This window comes from Bubalus kerabau, chromosome 4 (genome assembly GCF_029407905.1).
Source record: "Bubalus kerabau isolate K-KA32 ecotype Philippines breed swamp buffalo chromosome 4, PCC_UOA_SB_1v2, whole genome shotgun sequence".
Classification (NCBI taxonomy): Eukaryota; Metazoa; Chordata; class Mammalia; order Artiodactyla; family Bovidae; genus Bubalus; species Bubalus kerabau.
The window spans coordinates 176,046,382-176,058,436 of record NC_073627.1 but is presented as its reverse complement, the minus strand read 5'-3'; the positions used below and the strand labels follow the sequence as shown (position 1 = coordinate 176,058,436).

Below are 12,055 nucleotides of genomic sequence, written 5' to 3'. Positions count from 1 at the left end.
TATCTCATTCCCTGTAAATGTACTTTACAAGCATATTATATCCTACCGTTTACTCTTCACCCAATTAATTTGAATTAATGAGACACGGTAGTTGCTGTAGTCATTCGCAAAGCATGGTCCAAGAAACTGATTAAGGTGCTTGATATCTATTGCTAAAGTGCCCTCCAGAAAATGGTTCCAGTTTCTGTACATCCAGCAGGATGTGATGTGTTTCCCCAAACACTTGGCATTATTGTTATTTACTTATTTTTTTACAATTTACAACACATATATCATAACTTTTCCTTGTTACACATTACAGAGGAATTGCTTTTCTCTATACGCTTCCATTTGGGAAAAGAGTTTATTTTTAATGAAGTATAGTTGATATACAATGTTGTGTTAAATTTTGCTGTACAGCAAAGATATATATATATATATATATATATATAAAATCATGTATACACACATGCACACACACATTTTTATGGGGCTTCCCAGGTGGCGCTAGTGGTAAAGAATCTGCCTGTCAATGCAGGAGAGGTAAGAGACCTCTAGGTTGGTAAGATCCCCTGGAGGAGGGCATGGCAACCCACTTCAGTATTCTTGCCTGGAGAATCCTCATGGACAGAGGAGCCTGGCAGGCTACAGTCCATAGCGTCACAAGGAGTCAGACATGACTGAAGCAACTTAGAATACATATGCGCATACATTTTTAATATTTGTTTCCATTATGGCTTATCACAGGATGCTCTATATAGTTCCCTGTATACAGTAGGATCTTGTTGCTTGTCCATTCTATATATGAGTTTGCATCTGCTAACCCCACCTCCCAGCTCCTTGCTTTCCCTATCTCCTCCCTCTTGGCAACTAACAATCTGTTTTCTATATCCATGAGTCTGTTTGTGTTTTATAGATAAGTTCATTTGTATTTTAGATTTCATATGTAGGTGATATCAAATGATATTTGTCTTTCTGACTTAATTGCCATAGGATGAGTATCTCTGGTTGCATTCATTTTGATACAAATGGCATTATTTCCTTCTATTTTTATGACTGAGTATTATCCTGTTGTTTGCATCTACCACATCTTCTTTTTTATTATTAATCTTTATTGGAGTATAGTGGATTTACAATCTTGTGTTAGTCTCAAGTGTACAGCAAACTGAATTATGCACACACACACCATTCGTTTTCAGATTCTTTTCCCATATAGGTTATTACAGACTGTTGAATGAAGTTCTCTGTCTTATGCAGTAGGTCCTTATTAGTATTATTCTTATTTTTAAATGTATTAAAAGTTATCATAAATATAATAAAGAAGACATATTAAGTATGCAGCTTAATGAATTTTTACATGAATTCACCCAGATCAAACATAAAACATTACCAGAACCATCAGCTTCCTTACACGCCCTCCCAGTGAATCCCCTCCCATGGATAACCACCCTTCTGACTTAGCAGCGTATGAGTACCATTATTTTTTTTAATCTTTTACTGGTTGGATATATATTAGATGTTTTTGAGAGCCTTACTGTATATTTGTCACCCTTATTCCATTGCAACTCAATTTTATCTATAATTTTTAAGTTACAATGTTTACAGCATAGCACCAATTTGTTCAGTGTGTTCTGTCAAAAGAGGAACATCCACCTCCTTTCCCTGAAACACCTTGACTTCTACTAAAGTGTCCTGTGATTGCTCCTACTTCACCATAGTGAACTAGCCCCTACTTTAAATTTGTAGAATTATTTTTATTGATGTATGCTGCTAAGTCACCCCAGTCATGTCCGACTCTGTGCGACCCCATAGACGGCAGCCCACCAGGCTCCTCCGTCCCTGGGATTCTCCAGGCAAGAACACTGGAGTGGCTTGCCATTACCTTCTCCAATGCATGAAAGTGAAAAGTGAAAGGGAAGTCCGCTCGGTCATGTCCGACTCTTTGCGACCCCATGGAATGCAGTCCACCAGGCTCCTCCATCCATGGGATTCTCATTGATGTATAGTTGTGCGATATTATGAAGGATTCAGGTGTACACCATAGTAATTAACAATTTTTAAAGACAACATTCCATTTACAGTTATTGTAAAATATTGTCTGTGTTCCCTGTGTCATACTGTATATCCTTATGGCTTATATATTTTGTATGTAGTACTTCATACCTCTCAATCCCCTCCCATTATCTTTCCCCTTCCCCTTTTCCTTTCCCCTCTGGTAACCACTGTTTTGTTTTTTGTTTTTTTTTTTCCCTCTCTATCTGTGAGTCTGTTTCTTTTCTGTTATTGTCACTCATTTGTTGTCTTTTTTAGATTTCAAATCAAAGTGCTATCATACAGTATTTGTCTTTCTCTGTCTGACTTATCTCTGGCCTCATTCTGATATCACAATAGTTTTGCCATTTTCTTCAAGGATAGGGTGATCCTTTGATTTTCCTATCTCCCAACTATATGCTTTCTAAAAAAATCTGCTTTCCATGAGGGTGGGACATGATCTAACAAAGGGAAAAAAAAAAAAAAGACATTTGTATTGAAGTTGGTAGAGGTTCTAACTCTGATTTCTGGAAATATGATATGATGAGTGTTTTGCAGAGGCAGGAGGAGAAGTGATGACAATGGCACCTATTTCCTTGACCCCTTACCATCACTTGGCATTAATATTTGTAAACGCAGTCAGATACAGCATACGTAAATACATAAATTTATATACATGTAATATACATATTACATGTATACAAATCAGTGGTTTTTTAAACATATATTTATACAGCCAAATAGAAATATAGCCCCCCACCTAAGGCCACTGGCTGAGTTATAAACAGTAACACTGTCATAATGAGGGCTGTCATGGTGAGGGCAACCCCCATCAAATGGGAGAGAATCTATCAAGACAAGGCCACTCAAGGACCATGGCCAAGGCAGCTCTCACCGTTCTTACCTTTCCCCATGAAGCTTAAGCTGCCAAACTGCCACCAACCCTTTCTTAGAGTGCTCAGTCAACCGTGTGCCTTTGGGCTGTCCATGGTGCTGAAGTGTTGAAGGTGGCTGAGTAATGGGTTTGGTCTTCAGGGGGGAAATAATGGATTCTGTACTTGTGTTACAACATAGTTGTACTTGATACTTTCTGCCCATTACACAAAAAGGTCAGTATGATATAGTACTTGTCCAGAGCCCAGCTGGCAAGAGCAATAAATACTAACAGAGTCCCCATCCAAGCCCTTGGCAAATATCACCCTTTCCTTTGTCTGGGCCTTCTCAAGGCCACTGGTGGCTTTTTGCTCTGCTAAGCACCTAGTGAAGAGATGGGCTAGGTGTGTGTCCAAATTGACTGGATTTGGCATTGATTTTTCAGCTGTGACCTGTAAATGATCTGCATTTGGGTTAGACAACCCAAATGTCTCATGATCCCCAGAGCTAGTGAACCATATTCTCTATGAGTAGATCCCAAGTATTAATGGTCTTAACAAGAACTCAAGGAGGTACCTTATCAGAAGTTTGAAAGCTGCATCAATATTTCTGTAAGTGTTACTTTCCTTTCATCTAACAGGGCAATAACTCTTTGAGACCTTTTGCAGCCCTCATTAGGGGCTTTGTTTTCTTCCATCTTTGACTTGATCCATGCTAATTTATGGAGCTGCCTCATAGTGCAATTCCAGTGATTGCCAATAACACTGAATATCATGTGAGTGGTCCCCATGCTTCATAACAAAGCAGCTCTAATCACATGGATTTGGGCTTCATCTAAATTGCCCTACAGGTAGCATTATCGATAAATAGATATTGGTTAACATTAAGAGCTAATATGAGTTGAGATGTTAGTTTCTTTAATTCTTGGGGCTTCCAGTATGTGTTAGGATATATTCACCCAAGATCCTGGCTGTATAATAATCCAGTAGAAGACACAACTTTTAAAGGAATAAGTTGTCTAGATTAAACAGGTGAAATGGTTCCACTCTAGTGTAGATAGATACCACTATGCCTAGAGTTTTCTGTTCTGTTTTGTTCTGGCAATTGTACTTTAAGAAGGTCAATGATATATTGAAAGACATCCAAGATAAAGGACTTGCAGCCAAGAGACTGGAGAAACATTGTCAATATGTAATGGCTTCTTAAGGAAATGATGGAAGAAAATCATTCTGTAAGAAGTGTTTAAGGAACTCAGACAAAAAGTGAACTTGAAATTATTGAGCATATCTGTTATGAATATGCAGTGTTCAAAACACCTTACATAAAGTTACTAATTTAATTCTCAAAGCAGAACTGTGGGTCAGGATTTAGCATCCTCTTTTTGCATACATGGAAGGTAGGTTTTAGAGATGTTAAGAGATTTAGCCAGATTAATGCACAGAAGTAAAGCAAGCTATGCAAGCCCAAGCCAACCTAAACCAATTATCCATGCTTTTTTTATGTGCCATGCCTTCACAAAAATGACCATGACAGTTATTATTTGTCTTGAAAAGGGAGCAGGCTTGTTCTGAAAATCCCCAGGAAGCAAAATTAGAGCTATATGGGTTATGAGGGTGGTCAGAGATGGGAGAAAATTGAGTATTAGTCTGAAAATATCTCCACTTTCTAAGCTTTAGTCTCATCTATAAAGGAGGGGATAATAGTAGTATTTATCTCATAGAGTTATTGTGAAGAATAAATGAAATAATGCTCATAAGACTTTTAGCTCAGTACCTGAGATCTAGTAATGGCTCAATAAATTGTATTAATGTTAGTAGTTGTGATAATACTTTTTAATATCAGAATGGGGTCATTGCAAGGTAATGAGTTCCCCATCATAGGGAATTTCCTGAAAATAGATGACCACATTTCTATGAAGCCACATAAGAAAAGTAAAGGAATATGTTTGGCTATGGTACCAAATAGTTTAAATTGGAGCCATTTTACCAGAATATAAATTTTTAAAACATTAAAAGTCTTAGGGCCTTTGGAGTATGTTTGTTTATTCTTTACTGCTTCATCCCTGAGTATCACTCATTCTTTGACTTGGCTCAGAAAGGGAGTGAGACTCAGGGATGGGTTATGGCCAGTGATGTCTCTTGACTAAATATACCCCTCTATGGAACACAGGCTTTGTTCTTTTATGTTGATTTGCTCATTGGTGAGCATATCATGGAAGCCACCATGCTTCCCTGGTGGTTCAGATGGTAAGGAATCTGCCTGCAATGTAGGAGACCTGGGTTCCATCCCTGGGTCAGGAAGATCCCCTGGAGAAGGGAATGGCTACTCACTCCAGTATTCTTGCCTGGAAAATCCCATGGACAGAGGAGCCTGTGGGCTATAATCCATGGGGTTGCAAAGAGTCAGACATAGCTGAGTAACTTAACACTTTCATTGTAACCTAAACACAAACTGTGTTCTTTCATGTTGATATGCTCATTCGGCATAAATATCCCTGCAAAAGTATCTATTCATTAAGGTCAAGTTAATGTCTTGGCAGAAAAAGCAACGGCACCTCACTCCAGTACTCTTGCCTGGAAAATCCCGTGGACAGAGGAGCCTGGTAGGCTACAGTCCATGGGGTCGCTAAGAGTCGGACACAACTGAGCGACTTCACTTTCACTCTTCCCTTTCATGCATTGGAGAAGGAAATGGCAACCCACTCCAGTGTTCTTGCCTGGAGAATCCCAGGGACAGGGAAGCCTGGTTGGGCTGCTGTCTGTGGGGTCGCACAGAGTCAGACACGACTGAAGCAACTTAGCAGCAGCAGCAGCAGCAGCAATGTCTTGGCATTAACTTTTGGGTTGGACTGAGGTAGTATTCCTGTCTTCTCTGTTCCCTGTGATTGTGAAATTGGGGATTATGGGTTCCTTACCAGCCTATGACATCACCAAGTTGAAACATTCATCATCAGGATGCCCTGGTTCATTAATATGCCCCATGTGTAGCTGCTTTTGAACACAATATTATATACAATGAATCTTGCTCTACATTTATTTGCTTGCACCCCTGCTTTATGCCTTTCCACCCAAGAGAGTGAACTAATGTGTGGCCGTGCCATTAATGAGGAATGAGGTTCCTAATTGACTTCAGAGCACATATGCAGTGATTTGAATACATGGGAGAAGTCGTTTCAGTTCTTGGAAGTGGAAATTACACCACACTGAAGGTGACTGCTTAGTCACAAACCACCAAGCAACTTGTCTAAAGAGAGTAGGTTCTTGGTCATCTTGCTCTCTGGGGTCATCTGGAGCTTTGTTTTGTAATATTCCGTTTTTATTTCAGACCTTTGGGTACCATGGAGCATGTTCATGTGTAAAGGTGCTCTTCAGGATGACCTCTGCCTTTTCCTTTGCACACACTTAATGGTGTTTAGACAGATGAACTGCTTAGCCTTGTATGTCCTCATTTCCATGTAGTGCAAGCCTCCTCATGTCTGATTTTCTCCTTTCTCCAGAAAAACGTCTTCAACAAAACCCCCAAAACTTCTTCAAAGAAAACACCCATCAGATATAATCGCCCCTTCCTTGAAAATTGCATAGAACTATATTTGTACCTTTCTAATAACCCCATGGTCTAATCTCCATCACTGTTATTGTTATGTATGTCATTGTTACAACTACCATGATCCTAAGAACTGGCCTCCTGTATTAAATCAAGCACCTCTGCAGTCTTTTCACAACATTGAAACCAGAGCTATCTTTTAAAATGGAAAATCTCAACATGTTGCATCCTCCCATAAAACTGTTTAAGTACTTCTTATTGTACTTGTTATAAAGACTGAATGCTTCAACATGGCCTTTAAGTTCCAGCAAAATCAGGCCCCACCTTCCTCTCTAACCTCACCTTTTACCAGTCTCTCTCCAATTGTTTCCTTGAATATCTTTGGTTGTCTCCTGCCTCAAGGCCTTTGCACATGTTGTTCTCACTTGCAGAAAATTGCTCTCACCTCCTCACTTTCCTTGAGACAAATTTCATTTACTCAACAGTGATTGACCTCCCTTTTTCATATCATAGCCTCTGTTGGGCCCACAACTATTCATTCTCCTTGAGCCCTGCTCTGTTCTTTGATTGCATGCTTTTCTGTTTGTAATCATATTTTTACCTAGTTAATGTTGGGCTCACCCCCTAAGTTGTGAGCTCCTTAAGGATTGACATCGCCTTTGTTTGTTCTGCACATTATATTCAGCACCTAGGACAGCAGCCAAAACAGCATGCTCCTCCAAAGCTTTGGTAGAAAAAAACTGGAAATAGACCTGCCTTATGATCCAGCAATCCCACTGCTGGGCATACACACTGAGGAAACCAGAAGGGAAAGAGACACGAGTACCCCAATGTTCATCGCAGCACTGTTTATAATAGCCAGGACATGGAAGCAACCTAGATGTCCATCAGCAGACGAATGGATAAGAAAGCTGTGGTACATATACACAATGGAGTATTACTCAGCCATTAAAAAGAATACATTTGAATCAGTTCTAATGAGGTGGATGAAACTGGAGCCTATTATACAGAGTGAAGTAAGCCAGAAAGGAAAACACCAATACAGTATACCAACGCATATATATGGAATTTAGAAAGATGGTAACAATAACCCTGTGTAAGAGACAGCAAAAGAGACACTGATGTATAGAACAGTCTTATGGACTCTGTGGGAGAGGGAGAGGGTGGGAAGATTTGGGAGAATGGCATTGAAACATGTAAAATATCATGTATGAAACGAGTTGCCAGTCCAGGTTCGATGCACGATACTGGATGCTTGGGGCTGGTGCACTGGGACGACCCAGAGGGATGGAATGGGGAGGGAGGAGGGAGGAGGGTTCAGGATGGGGAACACGTGTATACCTGTGGTGGATTCATTTTGATATTTGGCAAAACTAATACAGTTATGTAAAGTCTAAAAATAAAATAAAATTAAAATAAATAAATAAATAAATAAATGAAGTGATTGTAATAGCCAGACTGAAATTTCCTCCAGGGCAAAGCCACCATGTATTCATGTCCTGAGTTACTGTGAAGCCTAACGGAGATTCTGACTCCGTAGGTATACAATATGACAATGATGGGAGAGAAATGAATGAAGGCAGAGGGGGCAGGCAGGTGGATGCAGAGGCCCTGAGAAGCTACGTTCTGATACACGACAGTGCATGAAATCTGAGGCTGCCTCCTCTTCTTATAATTGACTTCACTCCCCAAGGTTTTGTTCCCATCCCCAAAGATAAGAAGCTCCAATCAAACTCACATCATGCCCCCTGTTCCCCAATACCACAAGGAAACAGGCTTTATCCCAGAGCCCAGAAAGAAGGGAAACTATAAATTGAGCTGAGATTCAGAACACCCAGGGAGGAGGTGGCAATGGAATGCCAATAAACCATATTAATATGCTGAAATCAGGAAGAACAGGCTGAACTCCACCCCAGAGTTAATAACTGTACGTGAGAGAGTGCGGGAGAAGGCAAGGCGAGGTTTCAGTCAGAATTAAAATGAGATCTGTAATGAAACTGGTAATATAATTATAAACTGTGAAAACTTTTTCCCTTTTCCCTCTTCTTGTACTTAATGGACAGCTTGCTTAGCAATGGCCTGGAGCTGGTGCTGGGAGCTGTGGAGGCCCCCTAGAGTGGAATCCTTTTTTCTTTTTTTTTTTTTTTTTTTCTTTCATCAACTCTCTTCATTAGAAAAGTCTAAATCCACAAAACCATGGAAGGAAAAAATGCGCCAAATCCTTAAATAGTAACTGATACCCAGGTTAAAGATGACAGGGGACTTGAGAGAGAACAAAGCCCATAGAACCATAGAACCATTCTAAGCTGAACATGCTCAAGCTTTTAACGATATCACAACAGATAGTTGGGCTGGGATTTTTAATGACATATTGTGCTACAATGTTAGCTTGGCTTCCTACCAGGATGAATTGTTACTAATTTCCCTTCTTAACAGAAGGGATAACTGAGTTTGACATCTAAAATTGGAGACTAATTTCTGTGTTTTGATAGCAGGTCGAGTCCAAAAATATATTAGTAGGAACTGGGGGCAGAGAGTGGTGGCAAGGGGTAGGGCATTTTAATTTATTTGCATTAAATAATTCTATTCCGCTGCTGAGAGCAGAAGGCCACTTTGACTTTTTGACTAGGAAGAGAGAAAGGCAGGTGGGAGCTTTGACGGGATGGAGCTAAAGGATGTAGAGTTGGATGCTCTATAATTCTTGGCGTGGTGTTTACAAAGTGGTGCAGCATTGCGGCAAGGGTGCAGTGCTAGGGTAGAGAAGGGTGTGTGGCACAGAGGTCAGGTGCGCTGCCCTGTGGCCCAAGGGGTGTGAGTTCTATTGCCATTTCTTCTGATTTCTCCTTTGTGACCTTGGGCATATTCATTCACCTGCCCTGATTCTTATTTTTCTCTTCTAAAAGCGATAGTGATGCTCCTTGCCTCAAATCATTGTCAGTGAGGTTGATGAGTGTGGAAGTACTTGGCCAGCTGTGAGAACAGATCTGATGATAAGAATGGTGTGCCTTCCCTTTCTGTTTGTTCAGTGTTTTATTATTTATGAAGATGATAAAGAAGTTGGGAAGAGATCTTCATGGGTATGGCCAGGTAAGTAGAAGGTACAGTTTTAGAGAGGCTTAACTTGGCCCCAAGGAAGAAATTAAATAGTTAAAAATTCAGTTATAGCAACACCTATTCCGGATTCATATATAGTGTCTGTTTTCCTCCTTCCTCCCTGCTTCCTGTGGTCAACAAATATAGTTCATCAGCCTCCGCAGCCTGCTCATAGGCTGGGGCAGCAGAGAGAGATAAAACACCATCTCTGGCCTCCCCCAACTTGGTGGCAGCAAGACACTGCCAAGAAGATGGCATAGGCAAGCAGTGTGGTACATCTCCAGGGGGCACACACTGGGTTCTCTGAGAAACAGAGGAGGGCCAGCCAAGTAGCCCAGGCTGGAGATGGGGTGCCAAGGAGAGGATGTCTGGAGGAGGCAGGAGGCGCTACCTGAGTTGGGTCTTGAGCCACTGATGTTCCCTGGAGGTGGGTGATGTATGACACAGGCTTCCCGGGGTGGAGGGGGGGGCGGGGCGGGGATTGGTCATGGACACTTGTCACTGCATCCTGTTGTTTAAGCCTTCCAGCAATTGATTGTGATTGTGGTAGTAACATCACTGTGAATTGGTAACATTTACAGAACATTGCTAAGCACCGGGCCTCATGCTGAATGCTTTGCAAAGCATTACCTCATTTAATTCTATTACCACATGTAATGTGTTAGTTGCTCAGTTGTGTCCAATTCTTTGCGACCCCATGGTTGTAGCCCACCAGGCTCCTCTGTCCATGGAATTCTCTAGGCAAGAATACTGAAGTGGGTTGCCATTTCCTTCTCCAGGGGATCTTCCTGACCCAAGTATGGAACCCGAGGCTCTTGCATTGCAGGCAGATTCTTTACCGTTTGAGCCACCAGGGGAATTGCAACATGGAATCTACCTCATGTAGTAGATCCAGGCATTTTCCCCATTGTAAATTTAAGGGAAACTAAAGCTGAGGGAGTTTATGTGACCACTTCAGCATCACACAGGCAGTAAGGGGATGGGCAGAATCGTTACAAATGAGCAACCATGAGATGTGGTAGACAGAGAATTATTCAATGACAAGATCGGGTTCTAGCTAGTCCACAGATTCACCTGGACTTTGGGCAACTCTCTATTTCTCTAGACTTTTTCTAGGTTTTGACATTGTAAAATGGGAGAAATGGGAAAAGGTGGTACTTAAAATTCCTCCCTGGTCTCATATTCTAACAGTAGAATGAGAAATACTGGGGTTCAAAGTCCCCCTTTACTCTTCCCACTGGGTTTGTGGCCTCCGGAGTCTTTATGAAACAATCCCCTTAGCATCTCAGTCCTCTGTTTTTCTACTCTTTTTTGGGACAGTCTGTAGCCAGGCAGCCTCCTGAGCAGGGATCTTGGGAGCAGAAGCAGCTGAGCAAACCTTTCACAGCCCACAAGTTGCCATTTGAAGAAAGCTTAGAAGGATCATAGCCAAGCTTGTGCTGGGACCATGGGCTCCCCAGGATGCTAGTGTGAAGCAGAAAGCAGTGGGTAGCAGGGCTGCGGTGGAAAAGATGCCTCTCGGTCTCTAACTCCCAGCTTCAGCTGCCGAGGGCCCTTGAGCATCTCAGATGCCAGTGAGAGTGTGAGAGGGGGAGGATGCATCGTATTCAGAAGGAAATGATGAGATGGGGGGAATCATTAAAACCTGTTCCTCCCCTCTGCGTCTCTGCCTCCCCCTGCTCATTCCTCACCACCCCCACCCTATCCACCCCCAGTCTCTGCCCAGGAGAGCCTTGCTGTTTGGCTTTCCTCCCTAGCCACCCCTCTAGATTATCTAAGCCAAATATATCTACAGCAGCATCGCCTTGGTTTGTTTTTCTTTCTATTTATTTATTTATTGTTTTGGAGGGAGGGGAGTTGTTGGCAACTTCCTGAAGCTCTGCTAAAGTCCCTGGGCATCTCACCCTTAGCTGGAACCATCCCCAGAGCCTGGACTACTCCTGAAGTTTCCCTGGCTTCCCTCCCCTGATCTCACCCTGATTCTCATTTGGACTTTACCAGTGAATCCTCCAAGCAGGACTGCCATCTGACACTGCTGTCTGCTCAGTGCCAGGACCCACACTCTGGAACTCACTCAGATACTATCAGCTCTGCAGGAACCTGAAGTAGGGAAAGGATGCAAGACGTAGAAGCAGAAAGCCTTAGTGTTAGTTGCTCAGTCATGTCCGACTCTTTGCGACCCCATGAACTGTGGCCTGTCAGGCTCCTCTGCTCATGGAATTCTCCAGGCAAGAACACTGGAGTGGGTTGCCATTTCCTTCTCCAGGGTTAGCAGAAACCCTCCAGCACAAATCTGGACTCCTCCACTTACTAACTATGGATCTTGGACAAGTCACCTCACATCTCGGAACTATCAGCTTCACCATCTATAAAAGTACAGCTTTTCGCCTCTACTGCACAGGGTGTTGATGAGGTTGAAATAGAAAGTAGTATGAAAATAGCCTCGAATAGATGCTCTGTAAATGCTAAGCTTGCCCCCCAAAGGGATTACACTTACTATTTAAAGTGACAGAATATCTATAAAGTCAAAGACAGT

At 41.9% G+C, this 12,055-nt stretch overlaps 1 protein-coding gene across 1 annotated transcript in view; it reads left to right on the top strand.

Moving 5' to 3' along the window:
• Positions 1-12,055, top strand: part of ASTN2 (astrotactin 2) — a 1,029,079-nt gene that overhangs the window by 407,856 nt on the left and 609,168 nt on the right. The gene's annotated exons all lie outside the window — the stretch shown is intronic.